The 20,237-nt window shown below is 33.4% G+C and overlaps 1 protein-coding gene across 9 annotated transcripts in view; it reads right to left on the reverse strand.

Annotated features, from left to right (window-relative positions):
* DIAPH3 (diaphanous related formin 3) overlaps positions 1-20,237 on the reverse strand; it is a 543,832-nt gene that overhangs the window by 43,213 nt on the left and 480,382 nt on the right. The window lies entirely within an intron of this gene.

Here is a 20,237-nt window from a genome sequence, read left to right on the forward strand (position 1 = left end):
AAAAGAAGGCAAACTGAATTTAATCAGAAGCAGCAGACTCAGTGAAGGAAGGATTTTCTCTTTTTGACAGAGGCAGTTAGGAAAACATTTATGGTAATGCTACAGCATCTGCTGATTACAGTCAAAGCTGCAGGACAGAGGTGTAAAATCACTGAACCATCTTGACAGCTTGTGGTTACTCAAGCCCCATTCTAACAATAATTCTTAATGAAATTCACCCAAATCTGAAAAATAGGAAAAATACTTAAAGAAAAATAATTTAGTTCGTATTTGAGTAATTATAAAGGACAGTTGCCTTAAAATTGTCTCTTTTAAAATAATACCTGTTTCAATATTAGATATTGAAATGCTTTGTGGAAATCATTATATATTTTGAAGATTTTCACAATTATAATTTTCTGATTCATTAAGGATGCTTCGTGATATGCCTAGTTTTTTGTTTATATTTTGTAAAAATTTTTTTAAAATGAGAGATGTTCTTAAATGAAATTGAGAAATACTGCAATTTGGTAGAAAAGACAATGAATCAGGGAATCCAGAAATATTGATTTTCATTGAAGTTTGGCCACCAAGTGTGCCTCTTGGGCAAATCACTTAAATGTTTTTTATTAGGTCCTATTCACTACATTTGTAAAATGAGGGGATGGAGTAAAATGAGCTCAAGGGTCCCCTCTTATATGAAAATAGTATGATTCTCTGACTTTAACTCTTTGACATTTGTGGAATTTGGATCAAATAGATCAATTAAAACACTGCCAGGGAAATGTGATATCTGTATGTTACAAGACATTGATAGCTTGAATAACTAAAAAGGCAATTGTAAGCTTTTCTAAACAGAGAAACAATGATACTATGAGCCAAGGTGACATTAGAGTAATTATCTATTCACTGAAGGACTTCTGGAGTACATTATCACCTATCAGAAAATTGTAAAAAGGGAAATGAGGAAGAAACTGTACTCCTGCAACTATTAATGGAAAACATATTCACATATCAGCTATTTCAATGAAGGTTCTATGTGGTCAAATGAAGGCTGGTGTTTAAATTTAAATTTTGGAAAGACAAAAAATCCTAGCCATCAAAAGGTTGTATGCTAGCCCTCAGAGGTTAACATTCACAAAAGTAAATGTCTCATATTTTATCCCCAAATAATCATCAAAGATTTCCTGTGCCAAATAGCTTTGGGATTTCAACTAAATATTATTGATAACATGAGAGATTAAAGGAAACTGATTTTTCTAACAGAAGCTACTGAAAATGATGTCAAAAGGGATGGATCTATTGTCTTTTTTTTGGTTAGATGAATGACTTCAAAATATTCCATATTATTATCAATTAATGCCATAATATTCTGTATTACTATTTGTACAGCACTTGATATTTAAATTCTGGATTTCATGTTCAATTTCTTAGCCTAAATACTATACATGATGGTTCAAGATGTCTAATTAGAGATATAATTTATTGATGAGGAAAATATGGGAACTAAAAAACTAAAGTGATTTGGTAAATACTAGGAATTGAAAAAATTAAAACAATTGCAAATTAAGAAACAGAAATATCATGAGCAAGAAGTATTTACTACTCTTAAATGTGCATAGCATTGTGCTAGGTATTTTTTTTTAAAGGCACACAGTTGGAAAGGATCCCAGTGGCTGTCTAACCCAATCCCTCCCCATCAAGCTATAATTAAATCAACTCTGGCAAGGAATTATCAAATACCTCTTTTAACACTTCCAGTGACAAGGAACTCATTACTTTACAAGTCAATACTTTCTATTTTCTAAATATTAGTAAAATCAGAGCTTTCAAATATAGAAACAAACTCTGCCTATCCACAAACCTTGGGTCTCAGGTTGCCAGTTTTATCCTATGGAATTATAAATAATTAAATCTAGTTCTTTTTTTTTCAAACGACAATCCTTCAAATTTTTTAGACAAATATTATGTTCCCACCTCCCCTACAAGTCTCTTTCTTCTCGAGTTAAAAGTATGGAAGGGAACAAGATATTTTCTTTATTTACATCAACTAAGTAAATATTGTAAACATCATCAACAATGAAATTAATTCATAGAGATAAGAGACAAAAAAATGCTAAACAGATGACACAGATCAATATCCAAAGAACTGTCCAAAATATTTTGCTGTTTTAGAATTTACCTGATCTAATAATGCTTAAAAGGAGTCAGCTATAACTTATAGATCTTTTTATAAAAAAATCAATGCTATGATGAATGTAGTATCACATATAATAACAGTAACTATTACTATAATGTAGATAATATGAAATAGAATGCAGAAATTAAAGTTTAAAAAAACTCAGACTGTAATGGAAAGAGCACAGATTTGGAATCTAAAGGGTGAACCCTTGAAAAAAAGTCTAAAGGTGCACCCTTGAAAAAAAAATCAGTTATCTTTGGGTCTGAATTTCCTCTTGTGAATTATTAGGGAGTTGAGCAAGATGATCTCTAACATTCTTTCCAGTTGTCAGCCCTATGTCCCTGGTCTGATGTGCATCTAGCCAGCTCTGCCACTATCTAGATGTATGTCTTTCTGAAATTTATTAACTTCTCTTTCAATTCATTTTCTTTCATTTCTTAGGGGGCTTGGGACTTCAGGAGATGATTTAACTCAAGAGGTCTCAGCAAATGTGAGGTAAGAGCATCCTAGCATACTGCAAAGAATGAAGAATCTTAGTAGGCTGGAGTGACATGGGAGGTGAAATAGATTAGCTTATGATTAGTCCAAAAAACACAGAAGGGATAGATTGGGAAATGGGTGTAGGTAAAGGAAAAATGATATGAATGGTATGGTTGGTGGTATGACTGTGGGCTTTAAATGGAATACACTGAAGTGGACAATAGTGTGACCTGGTAGAATGTATGACAAAGAACAGATGCTAGTAAATAAAGATTTAGATAAGATCAGACAATTAGATCCTCATAGTGTACACAGAATAGATCTGAACTAAGTATAATTCTTCAGACTGGATTGAAGGAAAGGATATTAGGAGGTAGCAAGAGTCAGTGCCTAGGTTTGAGATGGGGAAAATACAGATTCATGAGAAAGGTAGAAAACAGGAGAAGCTTGTGAAGAAATCTGAATTGTGTCAATGAATTTACTGGTAGAGAAAAACCAATCTACCTATATAATTTTGATTATTTAAATTGAATCTTTAATTTAACTTAATTAATAATATCTAGGATCCTTTATTTTCCCATTGATCTCTCTTGAAATTATTTTGTTCAATTTTCCTTTTAATTTTATTTTCCTAACTTAAAAAAAAAATCCCTACCTATACATTGTAAGCAGCTTGTGAGCAGGAACTATTTCTGGTTTGTCTTTGGGATCACAGAAATTACTCTGTAAATGTGTGCCAAATGAAAAAGACACAAAGACAAAAACAAAACCAGTCCTCAAGGAATTTTTTTTTTCCAACCAGAAAATACATTAGATAGAGAAGATGTTGAGGTGGAAGCCTGGACAAAGGCAAGGAGATTGCAAAAGAACTGGAAATTGTGGGAATGTCTATCAACTGAGGAAAGGTTAAACAAATTGTGGTATAGTTATAATGGAATATTACATTACTATAAGAAATGATGAGCAGGAGCAGCTAGGTGGTGCAGTGGATAGAGAACTGACACCAGAGTCAGAAAGATCTGAGTTCAAATGTAATCTCAGATACTTGATGCTAGCTATGTGACCATGAGCAAGTTACTTAACTACAATGTCTCACACAAACAAAGAAAAAAGACCAAAAAAAAAAAAAAAAGCTAGAAAGAAATGATGAGTTCACCGATGTTGGAAAAGCATAGAACGACTTTTGTGAAATAATTAAGATCAAAATGAGCAGAACTAAGAGAACTAGTAACAGCAGTATGGTTTTAAAAAGAACTTTGAATAACCAAGTCATTCTATTAAAAATACTCAAATTAACCTCAGAGATTCTAGAAAAGAAGATGTTCAAATCCAGAAAGGAATACTGCTATAAGTGTAGGAAATGATGAATAGGTTGATTTTAGAAAACCATGGAAAGACTTGAACTTTGGAAGAAAAATGCTAACCACCTTCAAAAGATAGATTATAGGAGAAAATAAGCATAGTACTATCTTACATATATCTATGTGAGTATATATGTGTATTCTTATAAGTATCTATGTATATATAGTATATATACATATTACAGAAATATGTAAATATACTTGTGACCTTCTTTAGGGTAGAGAGGAGAGAGGGAGAAAAAAATAAAGCAAAAAGTACACAGCAGGGATGGCTAGGTGGCATAGTGGATAAAGCACAGGCCCTGGAGTCAGGAGTACCTGGGTTCAAATCCGGTCTCAGACACTTAATAATTACCTAGCCGTGTGGCCTTGGGCAAGCCACTTAACCCTGTTTGCCTTGAAAAAACCTAAACAAAAAAAGTACACAGCAAAGAACCAAAGAAAGAAAAAAGCAAAGAAAACTGGCAGTTTTGGAAATAATATGAGGCATTTATTATATAGTATTTACACAGTATTTTTATAATATGTAGTATTTATTATATAGACTGAAATGGAAATTTACTGTTTTATATTGAATTCTCTCTTACTGTCTGCTGTTTACAAGGTGATGTGTTTTTTCCTTTTCTCATTTTGTAATTGAGTATAAAAGAAAAAAATTACCAAAGAACCCAAAACAAAACAAAGGCAAGGAGATGAGATGATAAACTGTGGTAGTCAATAAATATCTAGTAAGTGCTTATATGTGCCAGGCACTGCAAGGGTTAGAAATACAAATACAACCAAAAGGAAAGATTGCTCTTAGATTTATATAGCTCACCTTTTTTTTTCTTTTTTTAGGTTTTTGCAAGGCAAACAGGGTTAAGTGGCTTGCCCAAGGCCACACGGCTAGGTAATTATTAAGTGTCTGAGACCGGATTTGAACCCAGGTACTCCTGACTCCAGGGCCGGTGTTTTATCCACTGCGCCACCTAGCCTCCCCTATAGCTCACATTCTAATGGGGAAAGACAACATATAAAAGGGGAAGAGGGATGCTGAGGCTTTGTAACAAAGTTCTTGAATTCAGAAGCACAGCTGAGGGTAGTGAAGCATGATGTATGTCTGGTCTGGGTTCATCACCAAATTTGTGCAATTTGAGGAATATCAACTAAGCTAGTTTGGTAAAATTTTAGAGTGTGAGAGGATCTAATATAAATTGGGCTGGAAAGATAGGCTAGAATAAGATTTTGAAGAGTTTTAAATACCACAGACACAAGAGTATATACCGTTTTTTGGAAGCAATGGGGAATTACTGGAGCTTTTTGTATGCTTTGGTAATAATTTTTTGGTAGATGTATGGAAGATGGATTGATGAGGGGAAAGACTTGAAGCAGGCACACCAATAAGGAAAGTTTTGCAGAGGTCTATTAAGAGGTGATGAGGGTCTGAATTAAGGTAGTGGTTACAAGAGTGGAGAAGGGACAGAAAGATTTTGTGGAAGTAGGCTCAAGAAGACTTGAAATTTATTAGCCATTAGTTGAGTAAAGTGTTGAGGATGACACTCAGGAGGGAAACTTGAGTAACTAGAAAGATGGGAGTGTTCTTGATTAAAATAGGAAAACTAGGAATAGGGGAAAGCTTTTGAGAAAGGTACTGAATTCTATTTAAGACACATTGAATTCGTAATGCTTATGGGACATCTGTGAATGTGTTAATAAGCAACTGATACAGGACTAGAATTCAGAAGAGACAAAAGCTAGACTATAGAACTGGAAAACATCTGAATAGAAATGAATAGAAGGAAAAACATTTAGTGAAGTGAGGGGTGAGGAAGTTTAAGACTAAGGTTTGCCTATTTAGAACAGGTGAACCTCTTCTCACTCATTTTTTATAACCTTTAACAGTCAAGATGCCAAAAGAATTGTTCTCTTCAAGATGTATGTACACACACACACACACACACACACACAATATAATGATTGTGAAAAAAGAGGGTTTAAGGTAGATACATGCACATACATGCAGCCTTGAACTAGCTAGGGAAGGCACACAAGACTGAGATTGAAGCAGCAGCTTCACAGAACCACATGGGGTCTTCTATATTCCAGTCTTCTAGTCAGTCTTTCTAGCTACCAGTACATACCCCTCCTCATAGTTTGCCTATTATTTTGTATATACTTTTAGTTTACATGGCATTTCTTCCTATAGAATGTGAATGTCCCAAGAGCAGAGATCATTTCAATTTTGTCTATGTATTCTCAGTGTATAGAATAGTATCTGGCTCCAATAATTGCTTGTTGAATAATTGATTTACAAATAATTTTTGAATATATTTTGTGTTAGTAAAATGTCTTAGTCTAATAGTTCATAAAAAGAAAGGGTTTAATATATCTACAACACAATAATATATATTTTTTTACTATTTTCCACTGGAAATGCTTGTTATTTAAGTTCTATTGTTTGCTAAATAGACTTTTATGGGCTAAGATAAGTACATTTATAATATTGTTATTATCGGAAAATTCATTGTTTATTTCAAACTGGATTACAAATGATCTTGAACATGACAGGGAAAATAAATATTACATGGGGGGGCTGCCTTTAAGATATTTTATCAAAGTGCCTAATAAACTGGCAGACAGGCTTTCTCTAGATTTTTCTGAGCTGAGAGGCTACTATTTTGAGATTTATATGAAAAACAAAATTTCAAGAATATAATGACTTTAAGAATGGATCAGAATTCATGTGCAGCAAAGTGGTGCTGTGGATAGAGCATTGGCTTTGGAATAAGGAGGATATGAATTCAAATCCAGCTAGAGATATTTGACACTTAGGACAAGTCACCTACAATTGCCCCACTCAAAAAGAAAAATAGATTTACCATACTCCCAATCCTCAGCTACCCAAAATTCTAGATGCTTCTAATAATAGAAATAAACTTTTGCTCATGCAGAGGTAGAATAGTATAAAAGAAATGTTGAGGGGCAGCTAGGTGGCGTAGTGGATAAAGCACCGGCCCTGGAGTCAGGGGTACCTGGGTTCAAATCCGATCTCAGACACTTAATAATTACCTAGCTGTGTGGCCTTGGGCAAGCCACTTAACCCCATTGCCTTGCAAAAAAAAAAAAAAAACCCTAAAAAAAATGTTTATCCTTGCACCCAGTACAAAATATCTGGACTTTAATTAACTATTCAGTTTGTTGCCTATCTGTCCCCAACAAACATCTGGCTGCTAATCCACAATAATTTTTTAAATTGGTTTTTGCAAGGTCATATTCCTTAACAACTTTCTTCAATAATATTCAATATATATTGACTAAGAATTTGCTATATGCAAAATATTAGTAATATAGAGATGAAAAAGGCAGTCCTGAACTGATTGACAATCTATGTCCACCCCACCCTGAACTCACATAGAACTTTTTCTCTTCTTCTTGCTTCATAAATCAACCTGTACTATGGTTATCAACATATAGGAAATATTTTTCACCTACTAGACTGACTGTAAGCTTGATTAGTATAGGAGATCAATTAATTTTTTCTGTATTCACCACAATATCAGGGATAATGCCTTTCACATAACAGGCATTAAATGTTTGTTAAATGTTTTTTTTTTGGTTTGTTTTTGTAGGTTTTTGCAAGGCAAACGGGATTCAAACGGGGTTCAAACGGGGTTAAGTGGCTTGCCCAAGGCCACACATCTAGGTAATTATTAAGTGTCTGAGACCGGATTTGAACCCAGGTACCCCTGACTCCAGGGCCGGTGCTTTATCCACTACGCCACCTAGCCGCCCCAAATGTTTGTTAAATGAATGAATTCAAATAAAAAATGAATAAAACTTATCTACAATCCATCATTTAAAGACCTATGGAAAATGAATGGAAGCTTAAAATAAGAAAAGGCAATATGCAATCTTCTCTGTGCTGTCAGAATTTATTAATGATATCGTATTACTGTGGGCTTGTTTTGTTTCATATTAATAAAGTTATAATGTTTGTGGCTGTTACTTAGACATATTTGTCTGCATTAAGTACAAGCTTCAGCAAAATTCTAAATAAAATTATTCTGACATTTAAATGTATCTAGTTCTTTAAAGTATACAAAAATAAACAATAGAGATAGGCAAAAGGGAGAGGAAGAGCAAAAAAAGAAATATAAAGGAGAGAAAAGGCATTAGTGCTTAAGGATATTTTAAATATAAGAGAAACATTTTTTAAAAATATTCAAGTACATAATTCATTTACAGATGGTTGGCTGAAGGTGTTTAAGACTGTGTGAGCCATGACTTTCATGTGTTACACAAACTGAAGGATACAGTCTGTTGATCCTTTGTAAACATTAGTAAAAATAATCCTGAACTTTCAGTGCAAAGCTTGTGCTATGTACCTGTAACTACTAAAACTCTTCAATGAGATGAAGAAAAATTTCAGGGTATTTTCAATGACAAAGCCTGAGATTTGAAATTTAGAATTTCTTTCCCAAAGGTTCTAAACTCCTTTCACTCCAAACATATTTGAAAATCTTACATACATTTGGGCATCTTTAAGAACTTTCAAACTTTGTTGAATTTTAGGTTAAACCCCTTATTAAAAAGATCATTTTTTTTCTCATGTGATTTGTGTGTAGCTTTTTTGGCTTTTTTCTAAGACTTAAAAACTTATTTGTATTCATTTTGTGGATGCAGAAAGAAGGAACAAGCATTTACAAAGAACTAACTATGTACAAGGCATTACACTTCACTTATAGCTCAATTGATCCTCACAACAATCTTCAAGGTAGATGCTGCTAATATTCCCATTTTATAGTTGAGGAAATAGAGGTAATAGTTAAGTGACTCACCCAGGATCATGAAGCTAGTAAATCTCTGGGGTCAAATTTGAACTCATATCTTTACTGACTCCAGGTCCAGCACTCACTCCACATGTATAATTTGACAACTATTAAAGAAATATTTTCTTAGTTAATTAATTTTTCTCCAGAAGAAGGCTATCAAATCTGGTCTCAAAATAATTCCCTCCACTTCATTACAGACCGATTTGAATAGTATCTACTTAGGCATCCTCTTCTCTTTTTTTCACATTAAATTTTCAGTTGGTAAGATGATGATTTTGAGAAAGTGGAGGAAAATAGACTATTTGTTTGATAGATAATCAGGTAAGCAAACAAATTATCCTTTTTTTGCCTCTAGTTTCTAAAACAATCACTTTGAACAGGATTTCCCTTAGTAGCAAGAGTCAGAGGGGAAAATTTGACAGATACTTTACAAAATAATAATGTACTATTTAATCTTTTATACACACAATATTTTACTTTTGGCTAAGATGTACCTTTATTTTTTATGAGAAATATGAGCCATTCACCACCAAAGCACTTATTAAATACCTACTACATACTAGTTCCTCTCTCAGACCTTGATGAAAAGAGAGAAAACAAAATTGTCCCTGCCTTTAAGGAGCTGACATACTACTGAGGAAGAAAGCATACACATAAATAAGCATAGACATGCACTAGGAAATACAAAAACAATGCTTCATTTTAAGAAGTTTAAATTTTATGAGGAAAAAATATACATAAGTAGATGTAAACCTCTCTCAGTTTTTGTCTTTATGTAAAATTAATACAAGATAATTTGGTGGGAACAGTAGAGAGAAAATGATGATGATGATGATGATGATGATGATGATGATGATGTTGGTACTTCATTATTGAAGAAAACCATGACATCAGGAAAGTAATGCTCTGACATCACATGAATTGGATTTGAGTGAGGGGTGCTGCACTAAGTCACAGGCCTCACTTTCTCTTCCAGAGTTGAGCCTTGGATGTGAGGCAGTAAGGGTTAAATGACTAGTCCAAAGTCACACAGCTGGTTAGTCAAGTATCTGAGGCTGCATTTGAACTTCTGTCCTCCAAACTCCAAAGGTAAGAATTCTATACATTGTACCACCCTAGCTGCCAATGGGGAGATGAGGAAAAGTCAAATGAAGGAGATGGCCCCTGAACTGAAATCTGAAGAAAGGTAGGCATTCTACAAGGTGAGGAGAGTAAGTTCCAGGTGGGAGTCAGTCTGTAAAAAAACATGGAGATGGAAGAGAATGCCATATGAGAGAAAGCATAAGGCCAATTTGGCTGAACCATAGAGTCTGCAAAGGGGATGAATGTCTAATAAGTCTGGCAAGATTGCTGTTTGTCCTTCATTTTAGAAGAGGATTGACATTAGAGACATTAGGGAGAGGAACTGGATTTAAGTAAGACAGGGCTGTACCTCACTCTTTTAGAGTCACATGGGTCCCATAGGAAGATACAGATCAAAAACAGGGCAACCAGGGATGGTGGTCCAGATCCAGTAGGAGACTTTAATCTTTTTAAAGTCTTTTCCAGGTTTCACTTTGACTGGTAAAGCCCACATAGCTATTAAAGTCAGGTAATAAATATTCCAAAGAAAGGTTTCTTTTACTTAAGTTACTCCCTTTCTCCCCCCTCCCCCATCTAGGAGGAGAAGACCTTGAGGGTTTCCTGACAAAACAGAAACAATTGCTAATTACATTCACTCTGAGCCACCAGGGTCCAAACAACAACCAAAAGAGGCTTGGGTTGGGACCACTGATATCAATCAGAGTCAAAAGGCAGTCTAAAGCTGAATGGTGAAAAGCTTTGAAATGATACTTTCTAATCAAGAGTGGAAAGGAAGCAGACAAAAAAGCAGGAAAAAGTGTACTCTCAAAGTTCTTCATCACTGTCAGGAAGATATTCTGACCAAGAACCGATATTGGTTTCTGGAAGACACTAGGGTCAAGGCTGGGTATGTGAAAATTTTTCTGGAAAGGGAAAAGTTAAAGGGAGGAGAATCCAAGACATCATATATTCTCTTTGTTAGGTTGTATTCCTAACAGATCATAATTTTTATTAAATCCTTATTTTATTAAATCCATTAGGTCAGTCAATCTGACAAACCCCACTATATTAAGTACCTGTAACCTTGCCCTCTGGAGACTAAATGGCAGGACCATTTAAAAAATAAAAGAGGGATTCCCTATGAATGGTGAAGACATTCAGAAGATCCTAATTGCTGTCAATATTGTATAGATTGCATCAAGCCTCAATAATATAGGGTCTTCTAAATGAGATCTGCAACACCTCAAGAGATTGATGTAACAGTTCACAAAGGAGAGAAGAGAGAGTCACTGGCATCTCTTTAGAACATAGAGAAAAATGTATAACAAGAAAAGTAAATGGGTTGGGAAGATGCATGAGCACTCCAAATGCTGTATTGGGATCCAGGAAATTCTAAAGGAACTAAAGACCTCCACTGCACAACACAGAACCTCTATTGAAGATTTGTGGAGAACATGTATGAGAATTGTCCAAGATGAGAGTTACATATACTGAAGAGATCATGAATGTACTAAAGAGATGATGAAAATATAAAGTTGTGATAATTCCATTGCATATTCATTTCAATATTGATATCTGAAATAATTGATGTAACTGGATGTCCATTGGTCAGTGAGCTTCCTAATGATCATAAAAATATTAGCTAATGCCTTCTTTGTTTCTGGTACTAAATAAAAAAAAAGTTTAAAAGTTGCTATCGCTTCCAGAAGACACAAAGTTATTCAGTCATTGGAAACATCTGGTACTGAAATTGGAATTTCTTAATTATTGAGAGGGCACTGTAACATAAATATTCACAGGTTCAAAGGAGTGGTGCCGAATAGGTTATACAGCAAAAAATATGAAACCACCTGGAGAACAAAATTCATCTGTCTGGCTGAATTTAGTTAAAAATATTTTTTAGCCTTGTTAGTAAAACTCTCATGTAAAATTTATTTGATTGAATAATTTACTAAAAGTATTTCCATAAACACCATAAAGGGCAAACCTAATAAAAATGAATATACTAGTCATCTTTCCAATTTTCAATTCAATTTTATAGTTTTCTAATTCATATAATTAAACTCAGTGTTAGATTTTATGTCTATCCTAAACCAGTTTCCAAAAAAAAATTCTTGTAGACTTGATGAACCATATTTTTCTAAAGAGTTTCTTTGTGAGTAAATGAAATCAATGTTTTTTTCCCCTCATAGTTATCCAAGTAGCACAGCACTCTTATAATTCTTTTGTGATATTCTGGCTACTTACTAGAGCTCAAAAATGATCTTAGCTGTACTGCCTTTAAAGGAGGTAGAGCAATATGGTAAATTCTCAGCCTACTTTAAAATGACACTGCATAGAATTGATCCCTTGTGAGAAGCACATCAAACACTTGCTCTTCCTCCTTCACTGATCCAGATGCATGTGGATCCCCACTAGCTTTGGACTCAACCTGTAAGAAAACAAGACTATTTTATTTCTTTCCTGTAATAAGTTCTTGTTATGGGTTTCTGGTTTTTTATCTCTAGATTGATTACCAAGATTCTTTTGGTTTAAAGGAACGGAGGATTAATTTCAGACTTTGTTCCTTTCCACATACTTACTGACCCTCTTCTGATCCATTACTAAGTCCATCTACTAATCTCCACTGAGTTTATATGTTAGGATACCAAATGATGGGGCATATAAACAAGTAATGAAATAGATAACTCCATATTTAGTTAGCTCTTTTTTGCCCCTGCTGAGTACCTCAGAAGTTATATAGAAAAAGTGTGAACAAGTATAACTTTCCTACAAGAGTAAAGTCAAAGATCCTTCTCCTTGATCTGTGTTTATGAGAGAAAGTAAGAATGAAAAAATGCTGGTGGAGATGTCCCTTTCTTGGAAAAATATACCTTAATGCTTGATATCCTAGGAGAATAAGTTTGCTTTACAAAAGTAGTACTTTTTAGTAAAACTTTTTTAAAAAGAGTATAAAAATTCTTTTTTATCAAGAGAAAATTAAACAGTAGACTAAAAATGTCCCCGGACTGAAATAAAACAATAATTCAAAATGAGTTAGACAATTAAAATTATATGAACTATACCTTTTATTTGTTTTCATCTTGTGAAAAAGAAAATACCTTACTCTTTCTTAAAAGAAGTTCAATATGGGTCTCTTTAGAGAAAGTCACAACAACTAATATATCCCTAACAAAAAACTCACTCTAAATTCCATTTGTAAGGCTTGAATTTTTTAAGGACATAGCTCAAGTTTTGTTTAAAAAGTGATTTTTCATTTCTTTTGTATCTAAACCATATTATTTATTTTTACTCAGATTGGGTTAAAGGAGGAAAAAATAGTCTGCTAAAAGTCAAAATAATACTTTAAATTAATACTCATTTTTTCCTAAAAAACTTCCATGGTCTTTATGTTCTTTTGGTTGAATTGTGTTCAAAGAAATACCAGATGGTTATTAATGGCACAATATTAAAATATAAAATTTAGGCAGTCTAAAAACCTGTCACTTGATACAATTACCATTTGAGAACACGAGAAGTTATTTCTTGTAGACAGTGACATGTTCCCTTATGTCACAGTTATTCTCCTTTTACAAAAGCTGTTACCATGATAGGGAGGATAAATGCCTGCCATATATTACTATGCAGCCCATTACAATGGGTTCATTCATATTTATAATACAATCTGTGATGTTGATGCAATCACTTTAGACCTCACTGTTATTTCAAACAAATCCATAACTGAGAAAAAGGCAGGATGATGACAGGAGTTAATGTGGGTTTTACTCTGTTTACAATTGCTTTCTAATCTACTAAATAGCTGTGAAAATTGATGCACTTTTAGAAGTGCTTTTATATACTACTACAGATAAAGGGTTGTTGTGTTATTGTAATCTCTGCAGTGCTAAATTGAATTTTCTAAAATGTTTCTTGTTTATGTGATAAGGTCTGCTTTTGAATTAATAAGCAACTTTTAATTCACCAATTGAAGGGATATTTTCATTTTATTAATTGAGTTATTTAGATTATGAATTCACAAAGTTTGAAGGAACTTTATATTTACTGTTGCTTCTAGGAAAAAATATTTGTATTTTAATTAAATTTTTATTGTTATTTAATAGGTGTCTTAGTAAATGGAAACATTCATCATATATTCTGATCAATCTCTTCAATATATTTTTATCTGTAGCTTAGTGGTTCAATATAAATAGTATATAAGCCTCATTTGTATAGTGACTTAAAGTTTGAAAAGTATTCTTTTCACAACTCTGTGAGGTATGTAACTTCCAAGTATTTTTCCTATTCTATTTTATAGATTAAAAAAAAAAATAAGGAGCAGAGAAGTTAAAGAACTTACACAGGATCTTACAGATAGGAAATTACAGAGCCAGGATTTGAACCTAGTTCTTTTGCTTCTAAATCTAGACTTCCTTCCATTCATTGACAGTGAATTGATTAATATATATCAAGTAGGAATACCTACTTATATCAAGTAGGAATACATACTTATATAAATAGACATGAATAAATACATACTTATATAGTTCAATGGGATGCTTCTGAGAAAAATGGAATTAAAACTAAAAGAATTTTGCTGAATCCCACAGTAAGTCAGAAGATTTTTGTAAAATAAAATAATGGGAGATAGTGGTATGATGCATTAAAGTTTACAAAGAGCTCAACATATACTATTTCATCTCAACCTTACAGACATGACTCTCAAAAATATAAACCTTTAGGGCAGAGATCATGTTTTATATATGTTTTGCATCTTAACACTATGTTGGCACAAGACAGGCACTCAGTAGATAATGACAGATGAACTGATTGCAGAAATCTTGCTATGTGTGAATACACACACATATTATATATATATATATATATATATATGTATGTATGTATACACACACACACTCACACATGAATATCTTTTGTTTTCACAAGATCTTTATTTCTAAATATGTGCCTCCCCTTCCCCAGAGATCCATTCCTTTGATACAGAGGATAAAAAAAAAAACAAAGGGGGTGAGCAATTCAGAAACTCTTAACAACTAAGTCTGAAAACTGTCCTACATTCATGGTCTTCTGCTTCTGCACAGAAAGGAAGATAATCTATAATCTATTCATAATATACAACTCTGAAGAGGTGCCTCTGAGCTTAAATGAACATAAACCCTTAAAGATCTTAAAGATGACTCTGCTCCTACAACTATTGAGGCACTTTAAAAATCTCAGGAGAGATTTTGAGGAAGATAATAACAGCACAAAAAGTACTATCTTTCCTAGAAATTGCTTGGATTATTCCAGCAGCATTTGCATTAAGTAATCAAAATAATTGTCTCAGTGGTTATAAATTAAAATGATTTAACTGTTAACAATTAAAAAGCGTTCAGCAAACTGAGACTCAGAAGTGTTAAGTAATTTGCCAAGTATCTGAGGCAAGATTTGAATCTAGTTCTTTTGATGCCATTATCCTATGCTGTCTGAGTTTGAAACAACAGTGTTAGACCTGTGAATGTATCTTCTCAGCCTAAGCACACAACTTTTCCTGCTATACCTGCTATATATGCTTAAATTTTTTTTCTTTTTGCAAAGCTGTGCCTGTGATACACTAATGAATATAAAACTTCTGTGTGTTTCCTTTCTACCAGTTGTGACTAGAATAAAAATATCATTTTCTATACTTAGCAGCTTCAATGAATTTTCAGTAAGTATGACTGAAAAACCAATGCCCAAATTTCTTGGGCATGAAGTTATTGGATGTGCTATTTACAAATCACTTAGAAAGATGACTTCCTAGTTCATCAATATGGTGATGGCACACAAGCCTATCTGTGTCTTAGAAGTTTGGATATTTCAATTATGGAGATAGGCATTTTCAGTTCCACAGATTCAAGCAAAGATTTACATGCAATAGCTACAAACAGCAGCATCAGGTTCACATCTTGGCTTACTCATGGTTGAATGTCAACCTTTCTGAGAAACTGGCTTGAGAGCATGAAAGTATCTCAGATATCATCTAATCCAAACCCCTCACTTTAAAGAGTGGGGAATTGACATCGGAGGTGAAGAAATTTACCTTATGTGCATGTGAAGTTTTGGGCCCCAACTTCTATCTTCTCCTTGGAAAGTTCCTGGGCTGGAAAAGCATTTCATTGCCCCCTCCTCCCCCCAGAAGCATCTTGGCCTCTGTCTGCAGAGGGCCAGAATTGTGAGGTGTAGGTCACTGTCCTCCAAGGTCTAATTGTTCTCTGCAACATCCTTTTAAGGGAAGGACTAATTTTTTTTCAACTGCTAATTTAGAATTAGAAAATACTTTAGAGGTCTTTTAGTTGAACTTCCTCATTTTATATGTAGGAAAATTGAGGCTTAGAGAGCCAATGACTTGTCTAAGGTCACTATAGACAGTAAACAGTATGAATCCAAATTCTTTTTTTTTTAAAGATTTTTCAAGGCAAGGGGGTTAAGTGGCTTGTTCAAGGCCACACGGCTAGGTAATTATTAAGTGTCTGAGGCTGGATTTGAACTCAGGTACTCCTGACTCCAAGGCCAGTACTCTTATCCACTGCGCCATCTAGCCGCCCCCATGAATCCAAATTCTTAAACTCTTTTCTATTCCAGGCATAGTAGTCAAGTCAAATGACAAGGTAGTATTGAAAAATTTTATCCACATAAGTTTTACTGGGAAATGTAGCTTCTGTTAATTGATCTTTAGTATCACCATTCTTCTTTGTTATGGGTCGTGTTGGGGAATCCTACCTCCTCCAATAGTAAGATATAAATGACAAAATTATAATCAGGTTCACATTTGTAATCTATGAAAACTATAACCATAATTAATTTTTGTCGCTGAAAGTCATTGTGTGACTCTTTTGCAAAAAAGTAATGCCTACTGAATTTGAGGTATTTCTGCATCAAGATATATATTTAAGAGAATTTCCTAAATAGATGTGTTCCAAAAGGGTTCAGAGGTTGTCTTGAGTCCTTACAGAATAAGTCTAGATTTCTTGGTTTTAGCACCATCAAAAGTTAAGAGCATGATTAAAAATGTAAAGTTGTATAGATGCAACCTTTTCTAGTTCTAGCAAGGTAATTTAATAAATATCTATATCTATATCTACATCTATATCTATCTATCTAATCACATCCAGGACCATCTCCAGTCTTCCTGATTCATATCTGGTCACTGGACCCAAATGGCTCTGGAGGAGAAAATGAGGCTGGTGACTGAACACAGCACCCCCCCACACACACACACAAATCCAATTCATGTATTTGTCATGGCATCACTTCTCTAATGTCATAGTCTTCTTTGATAATTAAGGATAAACATTATCACATATAAATATAAATATCAGGTTTTACTTGATTGGAGGACCCTTTTGCTTTAACATAACTAGGTGAACAGTTAATTTGAAGTATATTTCTTGCTAATGTTATTATTAATTTATACATAAACATTACTTATTGTGCCCTTGCTAACAATCCTGGATAATCCCTCTTATTCCTGTTCCGATACTGCTAAGCAGTTGTTAAAGTACAGATTTGATCATCTATCCCTTTCTCTCATTCCACAATTCAATAGCTTCCCTGTTGTTACTAGGATCAAATATTTCATTTTTTGGCACATTTAGTTCTTTACAATTTGGCTTTATCCCCTCCCTTCCCCTCCCCTCCCCCCCTCACAGACACACAGACACACAGACACACACACACACACACACACACACACACACACACACATATATCAGTATTCTGGCTTCCTTGTGGTTCTCTGTATACAACATTCCAGTTATTGACTCCAAGTCATCAAGTTTATCTGTAAAATTCTCCCTTCTTACCTTTACCACTTAGACTCCTGGGTTCCCTCAAACATTACCTCCTAAAAAAGGTCTTTTCTTAGATACTCAATTGGTAATTTCCCCATATCAAACCCTCCCTGTTTATTTATATTTATTTTTCCTTTATGCTTATGTATATATTATAGTCACTCTTCAACCATAGAATATAAGTTCCTTTTAAGCCAAAAGAAGAAAGTACCAACCACTACTGAAACATATGTCTTCTTTCTGATTGGTACAAATTTTTGATGTGAATAACCTACACATGTATTGAAGGAATCCACAATGAAGATTGAGAAGGGCATGGGTAGACTCCAGGCCCATAAATGATTGAAAAGTATATGGACTACAAGATGCTAATCAATTAATCATTCAATAAGCATTTATAAAGTACGTTCTTTGTAAAAGGCAATGGGGATACAGATGGAGAAATATAGTGGGAAATATTCATTCTTAGAGATGGATAATTGCTAAGACCCACTCAATGATTTCTTGATGGTCCCTGGACTAGGGGAATCAGGGTCATTGACAGAGTCTTCCTTGATGAAGATCATTCTATCAAATTTTTTAATACTAGGAAATGGGGAATAAGATCAGGGGCTCATAAATACCAGTTCCCCTTTTTTATCTGATCAAAACAATAGTTATTATGATTTTAATTTTTTCCTAGAAGGACAACATTAAGATTAAATTTAGGAATTATAGCTTAGAGATGATATTTAATTCGGGTCTTTGTAACATTGTCTATGATAAAAGAACAAACATTTTTAGTTTAAGTAAAAGAAAAGTTATATAGCAAACATTAAAAAGACATACAGTAAACATGCAGCTGTAGCTCTTAATCTATTAGCAGTATAACAATTAATTCACAATATGAGTCTTTTAGGTATAAACAAATACTGTGACATTGATTTTTATAACAGAACTAAATTAAGGTTCTGAACAAAATATTTCAAAGTTCTATTTAAATACTTCATCTTTTAGGCATAAATCATAAGTATGGTAATTATATTAAAAGTGATAAAAATAATAAGTCAAATTCAAAAACATTTAAAATATTTAATAAAGTCAGAATACTGGGATTTAAATTGGTCTGTTTGAGAATGAATTTCATAGTTCTCTGCTATAGAAGTTTTTGTTGTGCTTTTTATTCTTTTCAGAGATAGCAATTGTAAGATTAACTAACAGAACAGGCATTGTCAAATAACTACCACAACAGCCAACAATAGTCCAGAAGAGTTTAATTTCCAAGAACTAACTCAAAAGCTGCTGGTCTGAAAGCAAGCTTGACAGTAAAAAAGGAAATTCATGATGTTGTTTGAAGGCTAATTATGCTAATCAAGGAGCAAAAAAGAAATATTTTCTGCAAAGGTCAGGTTTAGGGTAAGTAGAGAAAAATCTACGTGACCCTGGGTAACTATAGATTAAAAAAAAGTAAAGCTTCAAGAAATTATTTCATTAAAGTGGTTCAGAATGAAGAATGGATATAAACAAAAAGCCTACTAAGTTTCTAGTTATTTAGTTTTAAAAAAATAAATACCATATGGTATAGTGGGAAAATTGTCAAAGGATCTAGGTACCAAATACTAGCTCCAATCCTAAGATTAAACTTCTTAAAACTTTCATGGTCTTGGGCAAATCATTCTATTTCTCTGGACTGAATTTCCTCACATGCACAGTTAGGAGAGACTGGACTAAGGCTTAAAAACCTATGACTAATTATAACTTTGCTTACAGGGGACACACTCATATACACACATTTAAGAGCTGTTTTGAAATTGTTTTTAAAAGTTATTACCTATAAATCATAACAAATATTTTTATTTCCATTTTGAGAAATAAAGGTAGTTTTGATTTTCAAAACTGAGACTAAAACACATTTTAAAATTTAGTTTAACACAATGCAATATTAATGTTAATATTAAAAGTTTTCCTGTGGAATTTTTGATTGAGTAGTGCTAATAAATGTTTACTAAAAATTCAAGAAATTACAATTATTTTATTTGTTATGATAGTCATTTATAAGGTCAGAAGCATTCTGTTATGATAGTCATTTATAAGGTCAGAAGCATTCTGTCACATAATAATTTGTCAGAAATAACATACAAGCATTTCTTTAAAAGAAGTGATTAGAACTTAGTAGTAAAACCAACTAAATGTTTCTCCTAAGCTTTCAAGTTTAAGTTTTAATGGATTTTTAAATGTCTCTAGTCTCAAAACACTGAACAGCTGACAATTTCTCCCAAGAGAGTAATACCTTGAGGGAAAAGCAATTAGAATGTGCATTGACCAGTAATCAGAAATCATTACTTGGTATATTAAATGTATCAAGAGAAGTACCTGGTTAAGTAATTTAGAAAAACTGGTTCAATATATGGAATACTACTAGACCCTTTAAACTTAAGACAATACTATGGATGAATTTTGATGAGGAAAGAGTCCACTGGAACCATTACCTTCCAGTATCTGGAGGTAGATCACATTAACATTTTTGACTGACTCATTACTGACTCATGGCAGATACAAACCATTAAAACCTAAG

The sequence above is a fragment of the Macrotis lagotis genome, chromosome 6, assembly GCF_037893015.1.
Source record: "Macrotis lagotis isolate mMagLag1 chromosome 6, bilby.v1.9.chrom.fasta, whole genome shotgun sequence".
NCBI classification, from domain to species: domain Eukaryota; kingdom Metazoa; phylum Chordata; class Mammalia; order Peramelemorphia; family Peramelidae; genus Macrotis; species Macrotis lagotis.